At 33.1% G+C, this 13,131-nt stretch overlaps 1 pseudogene; it reads right to left on the bottom strand.

Annotated features, from left to right (window-relative positions):
- Nucleotides 1-1,477: 1,477 nt before the first annotated feature.
- Nucleotides 1,478-5,640, bottom strand: LOC120269931 (annotated as a pseudogene).
- Between the last annotated feature and the right edge of the window lie 7,491 nt (nucleotides 5,641-13,131).

Below are 13,131 nucleotides of genomic sequence, written 5' to 3'. Positions count from 1 at the left end.
TCTTTCTTACTTTCTTGACCCCTTCATCCATCTCTCTCTCTCTCTCTCTCTCTCTCTCACACACACACACACACACACACACACACACACAGATGGCAATTACCCGTTATTTTTTTAGCAGGTACAGGTAAGGGTATGCCCTACCCTATCCATACCCTTACCCGTTCAAGAGCATACAGATAAAACTCGTACCCATACCCGTGCCCTCATATATATATATATATATATATATATTAAACTAATCATTTACCCATAATTTACCCAAGATCTATTTTTATGGTGATTAATTTGAAAATAATACTTTAAATTTTCTTTAAATCTATTAGTTTGAATTTTATTTAATTTTTATATTTATATTTGATAGAGCATAATATTATCAAAATTGAATTTTAGATTTATATTAAAAATCATAATTAAATTAAAAAAATTGAACATAGATATTGTATCTTTTTAAATTGGACTATCCTAAAGATCTTGACACTATATGCATTGTATCTTTTTAATTTATTTACATTATTTCCCATACTAATTAAATTATTTATTTAATTCACTTGTTCTTTTGTTAGAATCGTTGGATACAAATGATGTAAGCATCAGTGGATTTAGTTCTTGAAGATTTTTCACATATAATTAGCAAGTATGTAACAAATATTTTTCCTTGAATTTAATGATAGTTTGATCATATCACTTAATATATTTTTTTTATATTTTTGTAGATACTTGCTTTCTTCGGATAATCAATCGTATCACGGACATTCTAATGTCATTTTTATTACTTTTTGTGATATGTAATGTAATTTTAAATTTATGGGCATGCGTTTAAATATTGTATTATAATGGATTATGAATTATTATTATTATTATTATTATTATTATTATTATTATTATTAAATTTAGTAATTTGAACAATAAGTAAATGGGTATTTTGCGGGTATGCCCATACCTTGTGGGTAAGGGTAAGGGTATGATTTTTTCCTCTTAGAGGGTAGAGGTAAGGGTACATATATAGAGTAGGGTTATGTGTATGGATAAGGGTTTTAACATACCCTACCCATACCTTACTCATTGCCATCCCTACAACCTCACTTGGTTTTCATCCCAATGATAAAGTTATAATTTTGCCCTCAAATGACTTCAATATTGATATAGGTTTTTTTTTTTATTTATTTAAGTATTGGCCGAAGCCCAATTTATTTTCTTCTAGCCCACAAATGGGTTGAACCCAACAATTATGACTTAAAAAGAAAAGATTTCAACCTTCATATCAATAACTACAAAAATTGTTCTACTTATATTTGGATGATCAGTTACATAGTCATAGTCACCAGACACATTGAGAGATTGTTTTGTGCTCTCGTTTATTCACATTCATATCCGCAATTTAACTAGTGTTTGATTACCGCATCTTGGAGATTTATTATCAAGAAAGAACTCAAAAGATTAAATCATTGAAACAATTTTTTCAATCTTGGTAGCTATGCATTCTTGAGTTTTTATTGGACAAGTATATATGATACAATAAGAGATTGTTTATATTCATTGTAGTTTTGTAAAAGTGAGCGAACAAACCGCTAATACATTACAAAACAGTACACTCATCATATTCTATAAAGTTTTCACATTCATATCAATGATGTAACTAGTGTTTGATTACTGAGGCTTGAAGAAACGAAGCTTAATACCGGTGTCGACAAGGCCCCAAACACCTCCAACTATCAAAATGACGCTCAAAACCATACCGATGATTCCTGAACTCCAGTTAATATACCACATTGCACTGTATCTCTTAGGCTTCTTGATCACTATCCACATGAAGCAAGGATAAGCCAAAGTCACTGGCAATGCTATCCCTCCGAACAGTGCCGAAAGGTCTGATAAGAACGGAAATGCGACCGCTATGAGGAATGAAACTGCAGTGAAGAACACTCTGTTGGCGAACCGCCGCCATCTCGGGCAAGGTTTGTTGTGCTAGTTGTGTATCCAGATTCCATGTGATCAACTACAGGCATTGCATAGATTTGGAATGAGCCGAGGCAGTTTATGACAACAAGAAGAGCTGTGAGTCCCAGCAGAGCCCTTGAGGTATCTTGCTCATGGAACTGGTACAATGCTATCAAGATCCCAGCAGAAGGTATCTGCATACCATTTCTCAAGTTATTAGCAATGAATAACCGAATGTATAAGTTGTATCGGTTTTTACTAAACTCGACAAAAATCTAGTTAGTAATTACCTTGTTTCCGTAAGCCCAAAAATCCACCAATAGCAATGGGAAACAAACAAAAAAGCTATCAACAAGTAGGCAACTTTCACGCCTCTCCACATCGGAATACGGGAAGGGTGTTTCAATGTTGAAGGCATGGTGCCCTGTGAAGCCGAAAAAAATTAGCTGAGAGGCTCAGACTTATATATTCAAATTCAAATCAACATTTATTTCATCAGATGTACCTACCTGAATCTCAAGAACAAGATTATGACCTCTGAACGAGAAAGCGATGATACCAAGGGCATTTAGAATGTGTATAACTTTGTCCAATGTTGTATTGGTTTTAACAGGATCATAGGACACACCAGGGAGCCTGCCCTTAACCACAGAAATGACCCAAATCAAGGTGCAGTAGGCCACTGCTGTGACTGCTCCAACAAGTGAAACACCCGCAATTGAGTTAAGGTTTGGAAGTTGAGCGAGTACGCCGGCGAGACAAGTGAAAACTAGATACCATTCAATCGCCGTCAGAGGCTGTGATTCACATGTCTGGCCACAAACAAGCTCGAAGAATAACTTCAAACTTTGGCCTCCAACGACCAGAGTTGCACTACATATACCTGCTGAGAGATACATTATGGGCACTAGTACAAGAATTTTCCCAAGTTTTGGACCTGTTAACAAGTACATTATATAAGTAATTGAGCATTATTAAATTAAACAAATGTCGTATGAATATAATATATATACCGAATGCTGTTTTCGCAAGTTGCAGATATCTGCTGTATCGAGTCCCGGGTTCTACTTCGTGCAATTGGATTAGTAACCAAAGTGTATAAAGTTGCCAAAAGAATGCCACGGTCATACACAAGATCCCCCATGTCCTGCAGAATTATCAAAAGCATGTTAATTTAATGCAATTCAGAGCTTTGTTTATGTTAATTAATTTGATCTATAATTTAAATGTTACTTCTTTTTGGATTTAACTATGTTGCTAATTACAATTTTAATCATAAAGAAGTAGTTTGGAATGGTAATTAGCATTCTTCTTTCTATGGACCTGAAAAGAATATGAAATGTTCAATGAATGTATATTAAAAATTAATACACTTTGGCCAAGAAAATAACAATTTTAATAATCTCATGTTATTTAAATTAATGAAAATTATTGAAAAGATATATGACTAGACTTGTCTCTCTTATCTCCTCAACAACCACAGCATACCTTTGCTTAGGAAAGTCAAAAACAGACAAAGAATCAATTTAATATTTGTTTAAACACCAAAGAACAAACTTGATTCAAAACTTTGAAAGTTGCTAGATTCCTCCAGCAACAACTTAAAAGATGGTCACTTTGTTGAAAAAAACTTGTTGACAAGTTATTTGTAGTCTTTGTCATTTTATCCCAAAATTCCAATTAACTTCTCTTTCATTGATTTAGTTAGCAACAACACTCCATAAGGTCAAAATTTTAAAATATTTTATTTACTAATATTCTTTCTAGAATTTTACCCACGAAAAGTACACTATCATATAATACACTGTGACCAAGAGAAAAATAATAATAGTAATAATCTCACATTATTTAATTAAATTAAAAATTATTATAAATATACCTATGCATATATTATTTATAATTAGACTTGTCTTTCTTTATCTCCTCAACAACCAAAGCAAACCGTCGCTTAGGAAAGTCAAAAAAACATGAAAAAGAATCAATATACTAAATGTTTAAACAGCAAAAGAACAAATTTGATTTAAAAACTTTGAAAGTTGCTACATTCCTCCAGCACCAACTAAAAATGGTCACTATGTTGAAAAACTTGTTGACAAGTTATTTGTAGTCTGCCATTTCATCTCAAAATTTCAATTAACTTCTCTTTCATTGATTTAGTTTGCAATAACACTCCACTGGGTCAAAAAAATAAATAAAATAAAAATAAAATTAAAATTAAAATTAAAATATTTGATTTACTACTATTCTTTGTAGAATTTTAACCATTATTTTAATTTTATCACGAAAAGTAATCTACCCTTTAATATAATAGTCGATATTTCATTTTTTTTCTGGCTTAAAAATTGATAGTTTGACAAGTACACTATCCTTTCTGCACACAAAAAACAAGAATTCTTAATTTCAATTTTAAATTGTTATTTTGATGAATTCTTTGAAATTAGTAAACTATAAAATAAATTTTAATTTAAACTACAAATGTATTTTGTTTTTTTAATTGTTCATCAAGATAAAACTTGACAATACCAATCTTTCTATAAAAAAGTATGATTTATCTATTTTATAAAAAAAAACTAATAATAATAAAATTATGAAAACCTGAATAATTTTTTTTTAAAAATACTACAGAAAAATAGCTTCAGTCATTATAGCAATAACGTAACGTTAAAGTTAAAACACTTGACTCTCATGTAAGATGTCAAAACACGTGTCTTTCTCAATATATGATTGAGACCTAATAATAATAATAATAATAATAATAATAATAATAATAAATTGTGTGCGCATGTCCAGTGACTTGTACACATTATTTTAAAAAAAAAACACTATTGACAAACCTGTCTATACATATCACTAATTTTAATATAATACACATGCATATAAATATTTTGAGAAATTACAAATATAACCTCACAAAAAGCTATATTTACATGTATAATTTTCACAAGTAATATAATTAACATATACATCTTATAAAAACTTTTTTTAATTTGCATATAAAAATATAAGATTAATAGGATATGTCAACAAATACATAATTTATAAGATGCGCATCAACAATTTATTGGGTTTATTAATTTAGATGAAAAAAAAAATTCAATAATCACCAATTAAAAAAATTCTAATAAAAAAAAATAGAAAGGTGAGAGTAAGAAAGCAGTTACCATCCAAGGTATGTGAAAGCCAAAGGGAGCACAAGAGCCTGAAAGCCAACACCAGAGGTGAGCGTATGAAAGGCCGCGTAATAAACGTTGCCGTTTCTTGACTCCGTTATCGGGAGCCACGCGTCATGCGGATCCAGCTTCGTGATATGTCCCACTTCCTCAAGATACCCTTTCATCGTCACGATCGCCTTTCTCATCGGGCTCGCTAACGGCGTCATGAACCTCGGCGTTCTTAGTCCCGACTTTGGAGTCATCGGCGCAGTTTTCGGCGTCATCGGCACCGTTCTTGGTGTCATCGGCGTCATCGGCGTCCTCGGCGCAGTCTTCGGCGTGGCTGGAGCTAAGAGTGGTGAGCGGCTTAGTGATGGCGAGTGGAGCTGAGATGGAGGTGCCGAGATAGGATGCGCCATTTGGCTTGAGCCGGCGCAGGGGACGGCGTTGGCGCCGGCGCCGAAGCCGAACCCTTTTGGAGTTCTTGGAGGGCTTGTTGGTACTGAGTTTAGCTCGGTTACCTTCTCCCCTGCCATTTTCTTTTTCTCCTGCTCTTCTTTTCCTTCTTTGGCTTTGCTATTCTATATATATATATATATACACTAGCAATCACACTTTTTTCATGGGTTATTATTATTATTATTATTATTATTATTATTATGATGTGTGTATGTGTGGAAATAGGCAGATTAGTCAAAATGTATAATGTGGTGTTTGAAAGTAGATTTTTGTGTGAATTCTTTTTCATTGGGTTTGGTGGGAATCATTAATTTATGGGACCTAGAGGATTTGGACTAGGTGAGTGGCAACAGATCTGTAGATCTTGTGAATAAGGAAGCTAAAGCATCCTCAATTTTAGGGCTAATCATTATTTATTTATTTATTTTTGGGTAGATGGTATTGAAAAATTTGTTCTTGTCTTATTGAGTGATGATGAAGAGTGATCCCATTTTAACTATTCTTACTGTGGCTCTCCTTGGCATTTATTTTTGGGCAAGAATCATCCTCACTCTGCTAATGATTCGTGCATGCTTGTTTTCCATTATCATAGAGTGGAGCAACGAATTATTTTTAGTGGGACAAGTGAAAAAACAATCATGAGATCGGTCAAATTTTTAAAATATAATTTTTATATTACATATATTTAAATTTGTAAAGAGTCTGGATGAAACAATATATTTATAAATATAATTTTTTTTAAAACCTAATTTTTTTAAAAAAATTTTTATATACAAATTTATGAAGAATAATGTGGTTAAATAATAGATTTTTGTAAATAGTTTTTTTAAAATTATAATTTTTTTAAAAACTATATGTAATAATTTATAAAAAAATATCAGAACCATGACTTCTCTTTTTTGGACTTCTTAAACCATATTTAATAATTTTATTTATATAATAGATATTATTTGACAATATGACATAATCGAATGTAATATGTACGTCGTTGTGGGGTATATCTCTCATCTTTTTATTCTAAAAAGCATCTTTAGTGGGGATGCTTGAGCTCAATGAAGTTTAACAAAAAAGTATTCCCACTATGAGCGCTCAGTTACCATTGGGCGCTAAAATAGTGGGGCACCCTTTTTAAAAATTAATTTTTAAAATTTTCAAGAGCCATGATTAATTTTTTTAAAAATATATAAAAATTTTAACCATTGCAAGCGGCTAATTTTTTTAAAAATTTTTTTAAAAATTTTTAAAAATTTTTAAAAAGTTTATTAATAATATTGAAGATTTTTAAATTTAATTAATTTAATTTAATAAAATTTTTATTAAATATAAAAATATTTAATATTTTAAAAAAAATATTTTTAGCACACATAAAAATAAAAATAAACAAAAATCTGGGGGGTATTGGTTTAACTTCGATATCGGGGTTACTAACCCTTGATCCCAGGGTTATTAATTTAAATGTTTATTTTGAATTTTAATTTTTTAAATATATTATATAATAATTTTATTAATAATATTTAATATTTTATTAAATAAATATGTTTTAATGTAATATATAAATGTAAATAGTTAATAAATTCGATGAAATGATTGTGGGCCTTATTTTATAGTATAACTATTATGAGAGATAATTTAATAAGTAAAAGTTTAATGGATTGATGAGGTAGTATGTGCATCAAACTCTAAGATAGTCTAGCAATTAAAGATGCCCTAAGAGTGTGTGTGTGTGTTAATATATGTGCAAACAGAGGGAGCTAGGGGGGGCATGGCCCCCCTTTGGTCACCTTTGGCTCCGCCCCTATTGGGATGTTGCCTCCACTTTATTTTTGCATGATAGATAGCTTAAGGACAAGACCCCAAGGAAGTTTGACCTACGCCCTTCCATGACTTTTTGATATCCAGGATCTTGGTTAGAATTTCCTAAGTGAATCAATTAGTAAATCCCAACTATTCCAAGTGACTTTACTTCTAACAAACAAACTCTACAAGCATCTATTTTGCCCCTTTTAAGCAACTTATGTGACCATATAGTTTTGGAACTTAGAAGGAATTGACCCCTTTACAATGAGATCCTTTTATGGATTTTTTAATAACAGGGGCTTGTATTTAAAAGATCAACCTGTTCAACTAGTTGGTGTGGGCCAACAAAATATTGACTCTCGTCAACCTATCGAAGCAAGAATGCAATAGCCTACTCTGGTTATGTGTGGCCTTTTGCCATGTTGCTTAGGAAACCATTGGCCATCTTCTCCTTTAATGCTTCATGTTGCCCACATTTGGAATCAGTTTGGCCATATCCTTTAGCTATTACTATATCATGAATCCTCAATCTTGAAACTCCACAACAAGAAGCATGGGGGCTTCTTGCTAGGTCTATTCTTAAGATTAAATGAATGCTTATTTTTTTGGTTCTTTACAACTAAGGCTTGAAGATGTATAAATTTGGGGACTTTGTGTTACAATTAAACACAGTTGACTTTCTATGCACCTCCATCATCACTGAGGAGGACCATCTGAAACTAACAACTCATTTGATATCTCTTGAGTAGTGGTCCTAAAGTGACCATAGATAAATTATCCAAGTTGGTTATTGTTTATTCCGTCTCGGTATTGTGGATTGATGATCACTCAATATTTTATAGACGCAACCACGACCAAACCATTAAAAAAACCACCAGAGAAAGGACAACAAGCATTGTTTTCCCAATTTAGCTAAACAATAGCCTACATCTAAGGATCATACCCAGAGATAAATCTACTGAAAGAAAAGAACAAATGTGTATACAAATCTCTCACTCATCCTTACCAAGGATTATAAGTGACATCTCTCTTGATTGTTTGATGCCCACTTTCTCACCCACACTCTTAGAACTCTCTCCTTGTGTCCATCATAAATCTTCAGAGCAGGGTCTTATATTGATAGACATCTCAATGCCCCAAAAATTAGAATTTCATTTTTTAAGAATTTCTGTAGCTACTTAAATTTGGACACTTTTCAAATTTAGCTGTTGCAACTCTAGTAGTAACTGAGCTTGCAACATTACCCTTTTGGCTGACCTTGATTAAGTTCTAGCTTCCGTTCCAACGTGACCCCAAAATACTTCTAGCCGTTCTAGTTATATCCAAGTTGAACACTATTGAATCCTCCTGATCTAGATTAGGTAGCAATTAGCTAAACTCCTTATGGTCTCGTCTGCAATACCTTTTTAAGGGTTGCACCCCATCATGGTGTGTTTTCACTATACCAAAGATAGTCTTCAATGATTTCAAAGATCTTCAAATCTTCTACCAAACTTGATTTCTAAGTTAAATTTGGTTTTTACAATCTTCTAATCACCAAACGTGGTCTTCCAATCATCCAACTTTCGTTCTTCACAACCATGTCTTTAATCGTCACCATATTTAGTCATATTTCTAAATATCTCCATCTATATTTAGTTTTGTCTATAAATAACTCCCTCCAAGGTTGACCTTCAAGTTGCCTTACCAAATATAAATGGTGCCTTCAATTAGCCATTTACCAATCTAATCTCCAAATATGTAATGGCAGAACCAAGAGGGAGCTAGCATGGGCTTCAACCTCCCCTGATGCTGGTGAGACCCTCCTTAGCCTCCAGAGCTTAACTGAGAAAGGTGAGATGAATTGCTGATAATGGAAACCCTCCCTCCCCCCAAGAAGCTATGAAGCTAATGATGTTAAGTGCTTAATTATTGGTTTAATTAATAGGTTTCATGGAGAAAGGAATATGCATGATTGCATCATTGGAATTCTTGCCCTTAATATCTGACATGTTCACAAAGCTACACATGAGACACCCACCATTTTATTATAAATTTGTAAATTGTAATCACATTTAACATATTAATAATTCATTTATTCTATGTCAAATTATACTTATAAGTTAATAAATATTCATTGTTGTCCTAATTTTTCACATGCTTACTATTAGCTCATGTGTAGACGACGTTGCAGGTTATATATAAAAACATATTACACACATGGCACATTAACACACAGGCAAAGAATATAACTTATAAGGACTAAGGAGGCGATGTCACGTCACGTCCCACAGGACCGGCATGTGACAACCCCAGGAGGGACACCCACGCCACTCAACCCTCGAGTCCCTGCAAGGCTAACTATCATGGGATGAAACAGTACTGAACACAATTCATAAGTTCAGAATATACAAAATTTGGGACCCAAAGATAACACAGAGGAAGCAACATTACCATTAACCTGATAATAGAGTTAAAGGAAACATGCTCGTCACAATTATAACCATGGTTTTTAAAAAAAAATAAGTAAACATATAAGTCATGCATATAGAGTGTCAAACACACTAGTGGATCCATGTCCTTATACAATGCAACATGTTCAAGTAGAAATATAGATAAGACTGGAAATAAGAAAGATAGATAGGAGGTGCTCACTCCATCCCACCGCAACACCACTAGAAGCTCAAGCCTGGAAAGGAGGGAGAGAGTGAGTAACTAAAATCACTCAGTGAACAGATTAGCACAGTTACAAAAGAATATGAAATCAAACTACTTAAATTTTCAATAACCAAGATTTTGCAATAGTAAATATAAATTGAAACATTTCAACATTTATACAAGTAACAACACATATACATGTATGAATCATAACTAGCATAATATGAGTTTTGCAAACAATAATACATAAAATCGTCATCAGACCACTTTTCCAAAGAATAAACAAGAGATCACCTCTCAAAGATTTGCTTTGCAAGAAAACATAATTTCTTAAAATACGAAATTTGCATCTTGCTCCAATGGACAATGGTTCAAAAACCTCTCTAAACTCTAGCCATGGCCATGGCTAAGTTTAAAACAGTCAAGATCCTCATGCCCTTTGACTTTGACCCATCGGACCGCCGTGTGGTGACTTTGGGTACCCGATACACATCCAATCAGGGTTCTACGCGCTACTTGAAGTGGACAAATAAACCCGGGTCTTCCACGCCACCTCTACAGGATGGCTACAAAGATTGCCCACTGTAACAAGATAGGATATACCCCATCACCATCAAAATCTATATGTGCTCAATAATACAATATATGTATATCACGACATAAAGTCCATTTCCAGGACAACATCCCTAAACCGGGAATGAAAGCCATTTACATAAGTGTCAATGCCAAAAGCATGTTCATGTATACAAAGTTTCATTAATCATTTCCACTCCAATATATGAGTATAGTCATAAATATTTTCATGCAAATATCAAGAGTTTCACATATAATTCAATAACATAGAAACTCCTTTCCAAACCGATCAAAGCATCTATTCAACCCGATAAAACAATGAAATATTTTCAGTCAAAAAATTTTGATATTGAAATAATATTCTAATATAATTATTCAATCACGTAAACCTTGAGCCAAACCTTTATCACCTACCAAACATAACCACATACACAACCACAACCAAGCAAGGAAGTAAGCCAAAAAAAAAGAAAAAAATCACAAATGAAACCCTAAGTCTAAGAATGCAATGTAACCTTAAACGAGACCTATTGTTGGCTCAAAATTAAGTTCAAAGGTTTCCAAAGATCTCCTACGGGTTCTTGGATTCAATCTAAACCAATGAAACAAAGAAACAAGCAAGTTGATTATTCAGGATGTAACGCGTTTTCTATTAAGCTAAGGTCTGTCCTTCCATGGACATGATGAGTATCAAGTTCATTGAACCTTGGCAATTTTCTTGAGTTGCTCTAGTGGTACAATCCACGGAATGAAGAGGTTTGGAAGGCAGTTAATCAAAATGCCCTATAAACAATCAAATGATTTTTCCAAAAGTTAAAAAAAGAGTTAGCAAATACTTGTGCAACGGAGATCACAAGTGTTATTATTGATGATAGTGGAGATAACTATTTCTCTCTTATGATTGATGAAGCCCGAGATGTCTCATTGAATGAGCAACTGACACCTCTGCAATTTCTTTGAAGAATGTTATTACTTGCCTATTTGCAAACATGGGTTGTCTCTTTCAAAGCTAAGAGGATAGGGATATGATGGAGCCTCAAATATGCGGGTGAATTCAATAGTTTAAAGGCACTTATCCTAAGAGAAAATCTATAAGTAAGGTATGTCTAGTGTTTTTCTCACCAGCTCCAGATAGTGATTTTTGCTGTTGGTAAAGATAATCAGATTATAAGTGATTTTTTTCCAATATGCTATTTTGATTGTTAATGCGGTCAGAGCATTGTGTATAAGAAGAGACCAACTTCGATAACATCATCATAATAGGTTGGTTGAGCAGTTGGAGAAGGTAGAGATAGTCGGTAGTAGAGGAAAAAAAATCAAGAATCCAACCCAGCATGTCTAGTGGATACTCTTTGGGATCACATTACACTACCATTCTTCGACTAATATCTATGTGTACTTCAGTGTTAGGGTACTGCAAAACATTCATGATGATGGTACATCTAATGATAATAGAGCTATAGTGGCAAGTTTGATAGAAAAAGTGGAGAGTTATCAATTTGTATTTGTGATGCACTTGATGAGGCGCTTGTTGGGGATAATAGATGAATTATCATTTGCATGCCTTACAACAAAAAGATCAGAATATTATTCAAGCTATTCATGTAATTGAAACTGTGAAGCTCAGCTTCAAGACTTCAGAGAGATAGGATGGGAAGAATTCTTGCTGAAGGTTAGCCTTTTTTGTGAGAGAAACTTGATCCCAATGCCTAATATAGAGGATAATATGAGAATCTGTGGTCATTCTGTGAGGGATGTACAAGTCATTACTTATTTTCACCATTATCAAGTCGGAATATTTTGTGAGGTAATTATTTTTTTATTTATTATGTTTTTATAAATGGCTTTAATTTAGTTATTTAGTCATATTTGTTATTGATTTTATTATTGTTGTCATTTTAGGCTGTTGATTTCATTGCACAAGAAATGCAAAACCGTTAACCAGAAACTAGCACGGAGTTATTTCTTCTTGTGTCATGCCTTGAGTCAAGGAACTTGTTCTCCAAATTCAACATTCACAAGCTACTCCGTCTTGCAAAGTTTTATCCTAAAGACTTCTCAGTGACTGAATGCATGATGCCTAAGGATCAACTTACAACTTTTTATTTATGATGTGCGATATGATAAAAGGTTTTTGGAAATATAGGGGACTTGGGAGGTTTTGCTAAGAAAAATGATTGAGACATGTAAAAAGTGTTATTTTCCCACTCGCTTATCACCTTATTGAGTTGCCATTAGTTTTGTTAGGGGCAGTAGCTAGTGTTGAGAGGGTATTTTCTGCAATGAATACTGTAAAAACTGATTTACGCAATAAAATAGGAGATTAGTGGATGAATGATGGCTTGGTTGTCTATATTGAGAAGAAGATTTTTACAACTATTGATAATGAAGTGATTCTATGATGTTTTCTGGAAAAAACAAACTCGTCGGATGTAGTTACCTCCCCTTAGTTGCATGGCACACATGTCTGGTAGAAGCATTGGTCGTGACAACAGTTCTACTTTAAATGTGCAAGAATAGTTATTTTATGCCTTTTCTTATGTGTGTTTGAATTATGGTTATCTTAATTACA

This window comes from Dioscorea cayenensis, chromosome 2 (genome assembly GCF_009730915.1).
Source record: "Dioscorea cayenensis subsp. rotundata cultivar TDr96_F1 chromosome 2, TDr96_F1_v2_PseudoChromosome.rev07_lg8_w22 25.fasta, whole genome shotgun sequence".
Lineage (NCBI taxonomy): Eukaryota > Viridiplantae > Streptophyta > Magnoliopsida > Dioscoreales > Dioscoreaceae > Dioscorea > Dioscorea cayenensis.
Note: the sequence above shows the minus strand (reverse complement) of the source record. Positions and strands in the feature narration are given on the sequence as shown.